Raw genomic sequence first — 13,783 nt, forward strand, 5'->3', positions numbered from 1 at the left:
AGTACTGGTGTTGCTGCAAAATAAAATTATTTCACTGGAATCTTATGTCAAGAAAGTCTCAAAAGATTCACTTCCAAAACCCATCAAACCATTTTCCAGAATGACATGAAGATGCATGTCCTAAGATTAAGCAGACTGAAATCACTTGAAAATGGGGCACTTCAAACCCCAGATGGACTTTAAATAGGAAGTTTAGTAGTTTAATTTATGGTGTTTCAGATCCAGGACAACTCATAGGTCAAGATATCAAAGAAATTAAGACAGTCACAGTATTTCACTTTACACTGTACCATAAAAGAAAAATAAAACCAACAGACTTATATTACAAGAAAGTACATTTACCCTTTCCCCCTTTTAACAAAAGGGGCAATTTAGAGTGTTGTGAACAATATTTTAAAGCTTTTTAAAAAATTAAAAATAAAGAAAAGAAATAGAACAATAGAGATGTTTGGCATGTGATTTATTATCAATTGTGTTGTCAAAAAATTGTGATCTCAAATTGATAGCATTTAGCATAAAGGGTTAAAATAAATATGATCAGGGAAAGTAATTAATAAGTAACAAAACAAAATATATTTTGATAGTGTTCATTTTCAGGAACATATTAAAACAGGGCTCCCCAACCTGTGGGTTGCGGCCTATTGGCCACGGGGCCACATGGCTAGCTGACATCACGAGCGCTTGTTGCCCCACTCGCATGAGTGCTCGCAACCCCCTCGCTCTCGGAACGGGTGCTTGTGTACGCATGTGCTTGCCACTCCCACAAAACCATCTCCTCTTTCCCCCCCTCCCTCTACTCTGGGCCACCAACTCAGAAAGGTTGAAGAACTCTGTATTAAAGCTGCTGGGGCAAGCTGCTGTACATAAACAGAAAGTAAACCTCACACTCACTAGCACTGATGTTACCTAGTTGGGTAATGAAACATCTGCAAGCAAATAACTAATCTAGACAGCATAAAAGACTCCACAATTCAACTCTGAGCAACATATATTTTCTTCTATTGGAAACATCAGTTTAGTTATAGTAACTATTTAATGATATGTTATGTTCTAATGCTGTTGATAACTGAAAGATGTTAAAGCAACAACTGGAGGAATATGCAAACCAAATAAGTTCAATGCAATTGGAGCAAATACTGGTAAATCCTATTTAATATATGATAAGAATAAAATATTGTCTTTGCTAGAGGCAAAGTTCTGACCATTAATCTCAATTTGTTTAAAGTAATAATTAACAGTGTCTTAATTTACCATTTCAGTTAAATCAAAACAAAGTTGTAATCTAATACCTAAATAAAATACTGTAGTTATAGGTCATACCCCAGGACAATGACTGGTTCTGTACCCTTTCAACAAGCTTCTCTTTGATGTCACCTACTTAAGCCAATTCAGGGGAATGTATTTATTGCAAATATTTATCCCACTTTCCACTTAAAAGACACTTTATGAGGCCTGAAAATTAGATACTTAAACAATTTTTTATACTCTACAGAAAAGGATGAACTCTGTTTTGGTATATAAACAATTCCTAACAAAGTTCATTTTAATTTTGTTTTCCCAAGTCCTTTCTCATTTTTTAATGGTAAAGCTAGACTAAACTAAAACCAACAAATCTTTAATTGTTAAACATCTTCCTACTCTCTGGTCATTCTTCTTCAGTCTAATTTAAAAGAATCATCTGTAAAACATACTTAGGAGATTACATATCCCAAATATATATCAAGGAAAATAAGTGATTGCAAAAATGTCTGTTTGCAAACATAGAACTTCATTTATAATCTTTATATTAATATTTTAAAAAATACAAATTCTCATTCTGGATCAGACATGAAGGACTTAACTTTAAGCCTTTAAGAGTAAAACTTGATTTTTACACACAAAAAATGAAATAAACATAAAATGTTAAAATGCAAGGTAGAAAAAGATACCTTTTACAGAAAACAAGGAATGAGGAAACTTGCATTAGAATGGGTACAATGGCAGAATACTAGAATAACAGAATAACAGAGTTACCTTAGAGGACTTTTAGTCCAAAACACACAAACCCGCTAAGGCAGAAAATCCTATACCATTTCAGACAAATTGTTGTCCAATCTTTTCTTAAAAATCTCCAGTGTTGGAGCACCTACAAATTCTGCAGGCAAGTTGTTCCACTGATTAATTGTTCTGTCAGAAAATTTTGCCTTAATTCTAGGTTGCTTCTCTCCTTGATTAGTTTCATTCCATTGTTCCTTCTTACACCTTTAGGTGCTTTGGAGAATAGTTTGACCCCCCCCTCTTCTTTGTGGCAACCCCTTAGATATTGGAACACTGCTTTCATGTCACCCCTAGTGGTCCTTCTTTTCATTCAATTAGACATACTCAATTCCTGCAACCATTCTTCATATGTTTTATCCCCTAATCACCTTTGTTGCTCTTTTCTGTACTCTTTCTAGAGTCTCAACATCTTTTTTATATCATGGCGACCAAAACTAGATGTAGTGTTCCAAGTGTGGCCTTACCGAGGCATTATAAAGTGATATTAACAGTTCATTTGACTTTGATTCTATCCCTCTGTTAATGCAACCTAGGATTGCATTGGCTTTTTTGGCAGCTGCTGGCTTATATTTAAGTGATTGTCCACTAGGACTCCAAGATCCTTCTCAGTTACTACTATTGAGCAAGGTACCATCTTTACTGTATTTGTGCATTTGTTTTTTCTTGCCTAAATGTAGAAGCATACTTTTTTTACTAGTGAATTTCATTTTGTTAGATAGAGCCAGTATTCAAAACTGTAAAGCTCCTTCTGTACCTTAAGTCTTTCTTCTGTAGCATTGGCTATTTCTGTCAGCTTGAGGTCATTTGCAAATGTGATGAGTTTCCTGTTTATCCTCTCTTCTAAATAACTGATGAAGAGACTGAAGAGTACTGGGCCAAAGCACAGCCTTGCTGCATACTTCCTTCCATGTAGTTGCAATTCCATTAAGGACTACATGTTGAGTGTGGTTGGTCAACCAGTTACAAATTCATGTGTAATGTAACATAACAGTATTAAAACAGATGTGCTGTATGCCAATGAGGAGAGAGTCCAAGTTGAATTACAGAAAAGCCGGAGAATTATCCTTGCTTAGCAAGACAAAATTAAAGTACTGTATAAAAGAAACGTATGACTACTTATGAAAACATTCACACAAGACATTCCTGTACCCCAAAGTAGCGAAAACTCTTTAAAAATCAAGAATTGATTTTGGAATAAACCAAAACATTAAACAAAAATAAATAAGACTTCCTTCAATATTTTGTACTCTAGATTCATTAATATAAAACCCACTAATCTCCCAGCCAATTGTTTTAAAAAAAACAGACTTGGAAGTATCCTGGATTATTTGCTTGGATTATCTTTTGATAAAATAGGAAAGGCAGAGCTTTTAATCAGTTCTCATTAAAAATATAAAACTGTCTAATAGAACTGAGGTATACATCATTTAACTATCTGTTGTATTGTGATATTGCAGAAACATAAGCCAAATCTTTAAAACAGTTTTTAAAGAGATTAAGAACTATTTATACCTATTGCAACTGAAGCCAATAATAAAAGTAATTATAGATACATTTGCTGGGTTACTGAACTACAAAATTAGTTGTGTCCCTTTGACCCAGGTAAGCAAATGCAAGGCAAAGTAGGTTCCTACAAATTCAGTACCTTTCCATATTCATACACATACATAATCAAATACTCTCTAGCTGCCTTTGAAAATCTAAAAAAAATCAGAATGATAAAAAAAACCCTAGGTTATAGATGCATTTCTAGAAGATATTTTTTTGCTCAATTTCCCATGTCCGCCATCAAAGTTTTGGTGGCTGCAGAAAAATGGTGAAGTACCTTACCTATCTCTGCTTCAAGCTGTGATTTCAAGAACTTTAGTCACCCTGAACTCACTGCCTAAATATGTCCAGAAATATCTATAACAGGGGTGGGTTCTACTTACCTTTACTACCGGTTCGCAACAGAAGCGCGCATGCGCGCACTTCTACATATACACAGATGCTTCTGCGCATGCGCAGATTGTCCATGATGACATCCGGGTGGGTGGGTGGAGCTTCTACTACCGGTTCGCAAGAACCAGACCGAACTGGAAGCAACCCTTCACTGGTCCATAATGTTTTATTTATTTATGAAATAAAACATTGCTTTGTCAAGAAAATAAAAAAATAAAAAGTAAAAAATACCACACAAAAAAAGAAAGGTATATTAATATTATTTCAAAATAAATAGTTACAATTCTATATATAATTATCTAATTGAATTATTATTCAAGTACATATGTTTCTAATAATATATACATATAAAACCTTCATGCTTTTATGTGTTTTGATGTTTTTGGTCATTATTTAAAAAGCAGTAAAATAATAAATAAATAAAAATATGCATTTGTTACAAAGTCTAAGAACAAGAATATACATCCTTCAGGTCCTCAAACTTGACATGCAACAAAATGGTTGCAACCTTTCTACAACACTGAACATTTTCTGATTCAAAACAGCAATTTTTCCTTCTACTGTAAGGCTTATTTTATTCAATTGCATACTTACCAAAGTTCCTTCTTTATTATCTTTTTTTGTCCCAATGGCCCCACAACGTCTCCACAGTAAAAATCTAACAGCTTTCAAATCATAATTAGGGCATTTGTTTTAGTATAAATTAGACAAAGAAGGATTATGTCAAACTATTACACACTCCTGACTTTTTCAACCCCCAAGACAGCACAGTTTCAAGATAAATGCCAACTAAAGTTCATTCAAGCCTGCAACGTGGAAAGATGGATGGAAAGATCAAATTCCACATGCTTCTGTTCTTTGGGAGTAAGTAAAAGAATTTCCTTACTGCTTGAACCTGGACAGCCTCCAAGTAGAGAAATGAGCTTGATGGTTTCTTAAAGATGGAAAACTTGTTTGCTTTACTCAACGGAGGTAAAATCACTTCACCTCTGAAGAGTGAATTTACCACCTCATGGAGACCCATCTCCACAGCTTTTTGACAATGGCAGCCTTAACTCAAAAGGTAAAGTTTGACAAATCAACCCACAAATCTTTTCAAGTGGTGATTTTTGTCACTTCATACTGCCACAGTGGAACTTCAGCAAGCTGTGATTATTTGAGCTCTTGAATCTGATCAAGCACTGCACACAAAGAAAATGAACAATATGACAGCAAAATTCATTTCAGACAGGAAAAAAGCTGAGGTTCATGGCACTTCCTAAAGAACCTATCTAGACCAAGGGGCCTCAGTTGAGAAATCTCTCTCTAAATCTTACCACCACCTCAAGAGGAACACATTAAACAAGAGGATCTTGGGGCATCTGCTCCCTATTTGTCAACACCCTGAAACAGCACCTCTGCAACTGGCAGAATTTTCTGTCAACCAAACACCTTATGTTTTAATATCTATGCACCATTAAACAATTACAATCACTCAAAGTTGTCCTCTACTTTGCATGTAAAGTGTTTCCAGAGTATAATCTGCAAACCAGCCATAGAATACGTTATGTGAATGGGCACAGAACAAAAAACGGTTTGAGTCTTTTAAAAAAACAGGTGGAAAGAATAGGCAGTGACAAGTAATACAAGTCAAAAGGGAACATAAATGTGAGAGCATATGAATAGTGGGAGAAATATATATATATAATACAGAGGCGGCATAATAATGGAAGACAGATTTTTTTTTTATCGTATCATTCATGATTAAAGAGGTTAAAAGAAAACTGCTTGAAAGTATTATTTCCTCTTACTGGGCAAGTTGCAATACATTTCTATAGTTAATTTCTCTATAGATGACCTGTTTGTAGCTCAATTTTATAAGTATTTTCAAATTTTCTGTGATGGAAAAAATATTTTGTAAAGTTAAAATACAACGCACTGTAATGATCTCTTCCTTTCCAGAGGAAGAAAGGAAAAAAGCAATTAGATCTATGCTCTATACAGATTTCTTATTTGAATTACTTTATTAGGAGACCACATCAGCCTCTTTAAAAATGATCTATCTAGAAAACTGTCATTGCTTACTCTTGTTAACTATGAAGATCAAGTCATGTCAAGTTCTTCTTAAATAGAAGAAGCAAATTCAGGCTCTGAATTTGTACTACAAATTCCTACAGAAATACAAAGCATGAAACAAAAGGACTAGCATATCAATAGAATACAACCATTCTTGTAAAATGAGGAAATAAGCAATATTAAGTGCCATTGTCTAAATCCTGTATTGTGAAACTTGGTCACTCCAATAAAAGATAAAATTTAGAATTTTTTATGTAATAGGTTGTAACTTTTTTAAAAAATAAAACGTAACAAAAAAGTGATAGAAAAATAGAGATGTTATACATATAATTTATTCCAGTTCCAAAAGAAATATTGTCAAACATCAATTGCTATAGTCAAAAATTGTGATCTCAAATTGAACATAAACAGTTTGGACAAAATTATGAGTATGTAAAATAATAAATAACAAAACAAAATATAATTTATAGTGTTCATTTATTGGGTCATATTAAAGGATACTTGGGAAGAATTCCAATAATTCTGTTTTCAGTATTCTGTTCATTTGAATATATCTTTTTAAAAAAATTAAATAACAAGCCCTCAAAAAAACATCTTAAATAAACCAAAGACTCATAAGCCGAAAAAGAAAAAACAGGAATCATCTGCAACATATAGTGTAAAGGCTGTAACAGCCACCATGTAGGGCAAACAGGCAGAAGATTAGAAGAGTGCAACTACGAACAGCAACTAGTAGTCAGAAAACACAATAAAACACTCCATAATCTTACAACACATGGACAGATTCAACTACAGTTACAACTGGGAAACTGAGCATCTAGAGCAAGTAAAATCCAAGAACACTAGGGAAATCCCGTAAGCTCCGTAAGGGTCTCTTGTGGCTCAACAGGCTAATGCAGTCTGTTATTAACACAGCTGCCTGCAATTACAATTACTGCAGGTTCGAGTCGCACAAGGCCCAAGGTTGACTCAGCCTTTCATCCTTTATAAGGTAGGTAAAATGAGGACCCAGATTGTTGTGGGGGGCAATACAAGTTGACTTTGTATATAATATACAAATGGATGAGACTATTGCCATACACAATGTAAGCCGCCCTGAGTCTGCGGAGAAGGGCGGGATATAAATTCAAATAATAAATAAATAAATAAATAAATAAATAAATAAATAAGCTTGGCACTCAGACAAATAAAACAGCAACAGGCACATAGAAATGAACTTCATTTATACACCATTCAAAAAAAACCTTAAAAAGTTTAAAAAGGAAACAAATGAACACCTCCTCACCAACAATCAACATCCATATAAGCAGGGATGAATACCAGAATTCATACCAGACCAAGATGTAGTAAACGATAATCTAATCAAAGAACGACCAAGAGGAAAAAATAACCTCTTCAACACTGATAGGGCAAGCTAAGCTACTGTATATAAACAGAGAGTATACATACCCCACCTCTTCTAGCACTGAAGATGTTACTTACTCTTGGAGTAAGTAACTTATTAATGGAGAACCCCAAATACTCCATTATCTATGGAATTCTCACAGTTTTCTTAGCAGGTTGTTTGTCATTGCCTACTTCCTAGGGCTGAGAGACAAGGACTGGCACAAAGTCAACCAGCTAAGGTGGGACTGGAACTCAGTCTCTCAGTTTCTGGCCTGATGCCTTAACTGTTACACCAAGCTGGCTCTCACACAGAACCATATAAAATATTCAAATTAAGAAATTAATCTGGATTACATGGATTGTTTTCAAGCAAAGCAAAAATAACATTCAACTGAACATGAACAGCATCTCAATCACCACATCTAAGTTTACTTTACTATCATGAAAGGTGTATCTTTCATGTGCCCGTATTATCAGTATAACAATTTATCTCTCTCAAAAGATAAATATGCAGTATTGAAAACCACAGCACTAAATAAGCCTTTCTCATTTCCTCTCAGAAGTGAAACCGAGATTAGACTTTTTTGCCTATCAGTTAAACCTCATATGACTTTTTCCCCTTTCATATCTTCAATCAACAACTTCCCTTGCCAGCTATTTTATTCACAACATATTGGTTAAGACAGCATTCACATTTTCATCTTTTTATTTGGATTACATTAATCCCCACATAATTATATTCATAATTACTGTTACATATTTCTAAAGTCTATATATCTTTCATAGTATCTGATAGATGAAGAATCAAGCATCTCCTTATAATATATAATTAATGGGTGCTAAAATGTAGCAATTCACACTTCATAAAGCCACATGGAATTTCCAAAATGATGCAAGGTTCTGAGTTTCTGTATTTCTTCATTAAAAAATAGTTGAGGAAACAGGGAAGGAAAAGGGAGAAAAAAATGATTTCAGGGGATAATGTAATCCAGTATAGATATGGCTCTTATACTGATTACATTTTTTCCTGTCCTGTCCTCCTCTTTTTTCCTATTTTGTTCAATCTGGAAATTTACAAAGTAGCAATGGTTTTGTAACATTTCATTTGGCCTAAAATAAATTGGCCTCTATAGATTTAGCTTCTCATGGCCAACACAGCTAAAATTAATTTTTAACTCACACTGTGACTTTCAGTTAAAACTATGTAAAAACATTATTGTTTTTCACTCCATCAACATCAGGATTAAAATCCTGGTGTTTGTCTTTGGAAATAGATTATATTTCTGTTTAAGGAACTGATCCCTTAATTCTGCCTCAGAAATAAATCTATGCCCCATCTTTACAAATCCCTTATTCGTATTCCCAATCCACATTGCACTGCAGTTCATCTCCAAATACTATGCAATTTATAAACATGGAGTTGCTTCAGATTATTAGAGCCACTGTATCTTACATGCATAAACAGAAAAGCAGAAAGGCACTTTCTTATTTTCTACTATTTAGACACATCTGTTCTAGATTTGCAGAACCATACCTATTGCTGCCATCTTGGTTGAGAGTAGATTCTTTAATATTCCCAACTATTGGTGCTTTTTAATCTTGACAAAGAATAGACTGGTTCTGATTTAGTCCCTCTTCAGATTATTCGGACTATGTTAACTCCTACCTTTTCAAATAGTTCCAAATGACAGTTTGCTCATTAAGTGGCATTTCTTTGAAAATAGAAAGGATCTGAAAGTCTCTTTATGTGTTTATCATAAGAAAAAGTAATTTTTTTAAAATAATTAAAATAAAAATAATGCAAGTTTTATATAAAACTCCTTTCTGAATGTTTATATAGTATTTTCTTCAACTCTTACCTACAATTAATTACCTTTATTAATTGTATCTTATCTTGGCTCTTAGCTGTGACCAAGTTTTATATACTTTTTATACTATGTTTTATATACATAGGGGCCGGGATAGCTCAGGCAGTAGAGAAGCCTGTTATTAGAACACAGAGCCTGCAATTACTGCAGGTTCGAGCCCGGCCCAAGGTTGACTCAGCCTTCCACCCTTTATAAGGTAGGTAAAATGAGGACCCAGATTGTTGGGGGGGCAATAAGTTGACTTTGTAAAAAAAAATATATACAAATAGAATGAGACTATTGCCTTATACATTGTAAGCCGCCCTGAGTCTTCGGAGAAGGGCGAGGTATAAATGTAAACAAATATATATATATATATATATATATATATATATATATATATATATATATATATATATATATATATATATATATATATACATGTTATTACATTTGTTTATATTCCTTTACTAATTTTCATATTAATTATGTGTGGAAATGAATCTATTTCCTTTGTAATAATATGACTATGTTCATATTGCATAGTAAGCCATTGTTTGTTCAAGTATTATATCCATAGTGCCTGAATATACTCACAGATATCTTTTGATATGTGGTGTGAAAATTCAGATTCTAAGAGTACGTATAGGTGGTATACAGTGGTGGGATTCAGCCAGTGGAAGAAATCATTAGGGCAGAGAACCAGTTGTTAAATTATTTGAATCCCACCACTGGTGATAGATATTAAGTTTTTCTTTAAAAACAAGTAATTTAAATAAACAATGTATCACTTATAACAGAGGCTAAACATTTTCTTAACTTAAAATAGCAAGTCAAAGAGAATAACAGGATCAAAGTTTCCTAAGTCTTAATTTTCCAATAATTTACAGAAAACTATCCTGCAAAATAATAAAGCACGCATGACAAACTAAATATGATAATAATGTGCAGATAAATAGAAAAGCTGAATCTAAATGTCAAATTATAAACAAAGGAGTGCATTCAGAGGAACGGGCTATTTCCAGCATGTTGGCTGATAAGTTATTTTCTCAATTAAAAGGCCTTTCAGTTAATTCAGAAGAGTATTCCCAAATACAGTTATACCATTTTACTTCACACCACATTCCACACTATTTTAGATTCAATTTTATTCTGAGGTTTATTTATTTCCACAGTTGCACAATATGGAGCCGTGGTGGTACAGTGGTTAAAATGCAGTATTTCAGGCTAACTCTGCCCACTGTCAGGAGTTCAATCCTGACCGGCTCAAGGTTGACTCAGCCTTCCATCCTCCTGAGGTTAGTAAAATGAGGATCCAGACTATTGGGAGGCAATATGCTGACATTGTAAACCGCTTAGAGTGTTGTAAAGCATATGAAGGTATATATAAGTGCTATTGCTATGCTAATTGATATTAATGAAGTAAGCTCTGATTTATTGAACATGACACTCTGAATATAAACCCAGATTGTTGGGGGGGCAATAAGTTGACTTTGTAAATATACAAATAGAATGAGACTATTGCCTTACACACTGTAAGCCACCCTGAGTCTTCGGAGAAGGGCGGGATATAAATGTAAATTAAAAAAAAAAAACTTGACCAGGGCTCTGCAAACTTGGCTCTTTTAAGACTTGTGGACTTCCACAAGTCTTAAAAGAGCCAAGTTTGCAGACCCCTGCACTAGACTAAAATATAGCTAACTGGTTTGCATTTCAGTGCATAGTGTTGTTGGAACAAAGGTCCATGTGGGTTCAGTTCCAAGTGGGAAAAAAGACACTGGAACCATGGAGCCTGCTTGGAAAAATGGTATAATGGTGGACAGGACCACATAGTTTGAGGTCCTTGGCAAAAAAGAGCACATGGATGAGAGAGGGAGAGATTTATACCCTCTCTTGGGCCCTTCCTGTTCCTGTGTAAAGCTTTCTGCTCCTGTGTAAAGAACGTACTCTGATTGGTTGTCAGTCTCCCAGGCCTGGTTGAATGATGTAATGAAGGGGCTTTGGGCAATTCCTATTATTTATTATTTTTATTTATTTATTTTATTATTTGCATTTCTATACCGCCCTTCTCCGAAGACTCAGGGCGATTTACAGCCAAAATAAAACACATATACAAAAGTGAAAACACAATATTTCAATTAAAAATCTGATTCAATTGGCCGAAATATTAAAATAACGAGTAAAACTATAAAACCAAATTATCAATAGAACCACCCATTAAAATTGCCATTAGGCCAGCCCTGCTCGGTGAAACAAAAAGGTCTTGAGCTCGCGCTTAAAGGTCCGGAGGTCGGGGAGTAGGCGTAGCCCCAAAGGCAATTCATTCCAAAGGTCAGATGCCCCCACAGAGAAGGCTCTTCCCCTGGGGGCCGCCAGCCAACATTGTTTGGCTGACGGCACCCTGAGGAGGCCCTCTCTGTGAGAGCGCATAGGTCGATGGGAGGCTATTGGTGGCAGTAGGCAGTCCCATAAGTAACCTGGTCCCATGCCATGGAGCGCTTTAAAGGTGGCTTAATGGCTTTGTTCTGGTTTGTATCTTGAGTGAGGGCTAATCCTATCATGTCCTGAGGGCCATGTCTTTTGTGTTTTAGATAAACTGGCCCAGCCTTTGTCTTGTAGATAGGTTGGCACCAAAATATCTGCTGGGGGCGGTGGCAGGGAGCTAAGGCTCTGAGTTGGTCTTCAGAAACAGGTTTCTCCTTCAGAGATAATATAATATTCTGCCTTTTTAATATTTCCTACAATGTTTCATTTTCCTAGGAGAGGGGTGGGTGGCAACTTCCTATGGTGTAAACCTAGACAATATAACCCATGAATAGGCATGTTGGGCAAATACAGCTTTTATTCTGTCTGTTTCATTTCTTTTACTTCATGAAAGGGAATAAACAATTTTATTTTTGGTGAGACAAAACCTATGTATTCAGAACTCATGTTTAAATGAATCAGATTTTACTGAATAAACTCAATTGCATGATCCGTTCATGCACCAGAAAATTACTCCAGTTGAGTTTGCACAGCACACACACTGCAAGATAACAAATCATATTCCTGCATAGCACAAATACAAGAGAACTGGAAAGAGCCCAAAGGATCCAGAGATGAAAATATATTTAACCCAGATGTTCGAAGTATGCTTAAAGGCATGCATGTGAGCAGTCTTTCTACACACCACCAATGCAGTTTAATTATTAGCTTAATCCTGGGAAATCACAGCTCAAAATAATCTAAGCTACAAAGTTCCCCGAAGGATTTTGGATCAGTTGCTCTCCTTCTCCTTCCCAAATCTACCTTGAGGACTGCTACCAATAAACGATGGGAGAAAGGAGGCGGGCTATTTTAAGCGCCTTGGAAGTTTTGACAGAACGTAAATGCAATTTGTAAAAAAAATAAAAAAATCCTCTGCATGCAACATGTCGGCGTTAAGATAACCATGGGAGGATTTTCCAGTCAAATAAAATAATACTAATAACTGTGGCAGGACCTTTGCTCCTTTCTCTTTACCCGTTTCCAAAGCCTTCTCCATATTGAACCCGCATTGCAATACACCGCTCGTCCTCCTCACTGTACCTCACCCCAACTTGCCCTCGCTTATTCACAAAGCCAACCAATTCCCGCAGAAACCACCCTACCCTGCCCCGCCACTCTCGATCGCAGGAAAGGCACGGGAGCAAAGAAGGCTGGCGCCAAGTCTGAACGGGGTGGGCGGAATCGCACGAAGTCCACCCCAGTGATTGGGCTACACGTCAATTCTCCCCCCCACCGCCCCAACGCCTCCCACCAAAACCTCCGTGCGGGCTATATTTGAGTTCAGGCCGCTTCGGGGTTTTTGTACCTTGCTTGGGAGGGCGAACTTCAAGCTGCAGCCTTGCGGTTACAGCCACAAAGCCAGACCCGTCTCCGGGACCGGGAGGCAAAGGCGAGACGGCGCTTAGTTCCCGCCCCTTTCCACTCCCACCCGGGCGGTTCATTAGCAGGCAGCTCCGAGGGGGTACAGGTGATTATGATTATTACCTCCACGGGATCAGGGATCCTGAGCCGCCTCCGACCCCACGCAGTCCGTCTAACTCTGAGCAGAGTTTGTGGCTCGCTCGCTCGCTCTCTCGGTCGGCGACGGGGAGGCTGCTCCTGCCCGTTCAGTCGAGCCGGAGGATCGGATCCCTGCTTCGCCGCTCCGGCCTGAGCCGAATCATTTCAAATCTACGGCAAACTTTGCTTCCTTTTTTTTTCCCCCCTCCCACCCACCGCCCGCTGCCCCTCTCGGCCCGGACCCTCCCGCTCAGCTCAGGCCGCCATTTTGCCGCGGGGCACGCCGGATAATCCGGCGGAATCCCCACGTAGCGGCGTGGTTGCATCATCACCACCCCAAAAAAAAAAAAAAAAAAAAGCCGGAGGAAAGAGAAGAGGGGAGGGGGAGTCTGTTCTGCGTCGAAGGGTTGCCATGGCAATGAGGAAAATCGGGGGGGGGGGGAAGGTATGTGGAGCGCGAGGTGGTCCTCGCGCTTCTCTGCGGCGATTCT

General features: G+C 36.9%; 1 protein-coding gene across 17 annotated transcripts in view; it reads right to left on the minus strand.

The window, feature by feature from the left end:
• LOC131188558 (tight junction-associated protein 1-like) overlaps window positions 1-13,510 on the minus strand; it is a 63,438-nt gene extending 49,928 nt beyond the window's left edge. For 9 of the 17 annotated variants that reach the window (XM_058163973.1, XM_058163990.1, XM_058163947.1 and 6 more), the window contains exon 1: window positions 13,278-13,510. The gene's annotated coding sequence lies outside the window, so the exon portion shown is untranslated. Of the gene's footprint in view, window positions 1-3,968; window positions 4,171-4,572; window positions 4,644-13,098; window positions 13,204-13,277 lie in introns of those variants that run through there. The other 8 variants (XM_058164016.1, XM_058164006.1, XM_058163999.1 and 5 more) reach the window with 5 other exon arrangements.
• Between the last annotated feature and the right edge of the window lie 273 nt (window positions 13,511-13,783).

The sequence above is a fragment of the Ahaetulla prasina genome, chromosome 1 (assembly GCF_028640845.1).
Source record: "Ahaetulla prasina isolate Xishuangbanna chromosome 1, ASM2864084v1, whole genome shotgun sequence".
Lineage (NCBI taxonomy): Eukaryota > Metazoa > Chordata > Lepidosauria > Squamata > Colubridae > Ahaetulla > Ahaetulla prasina.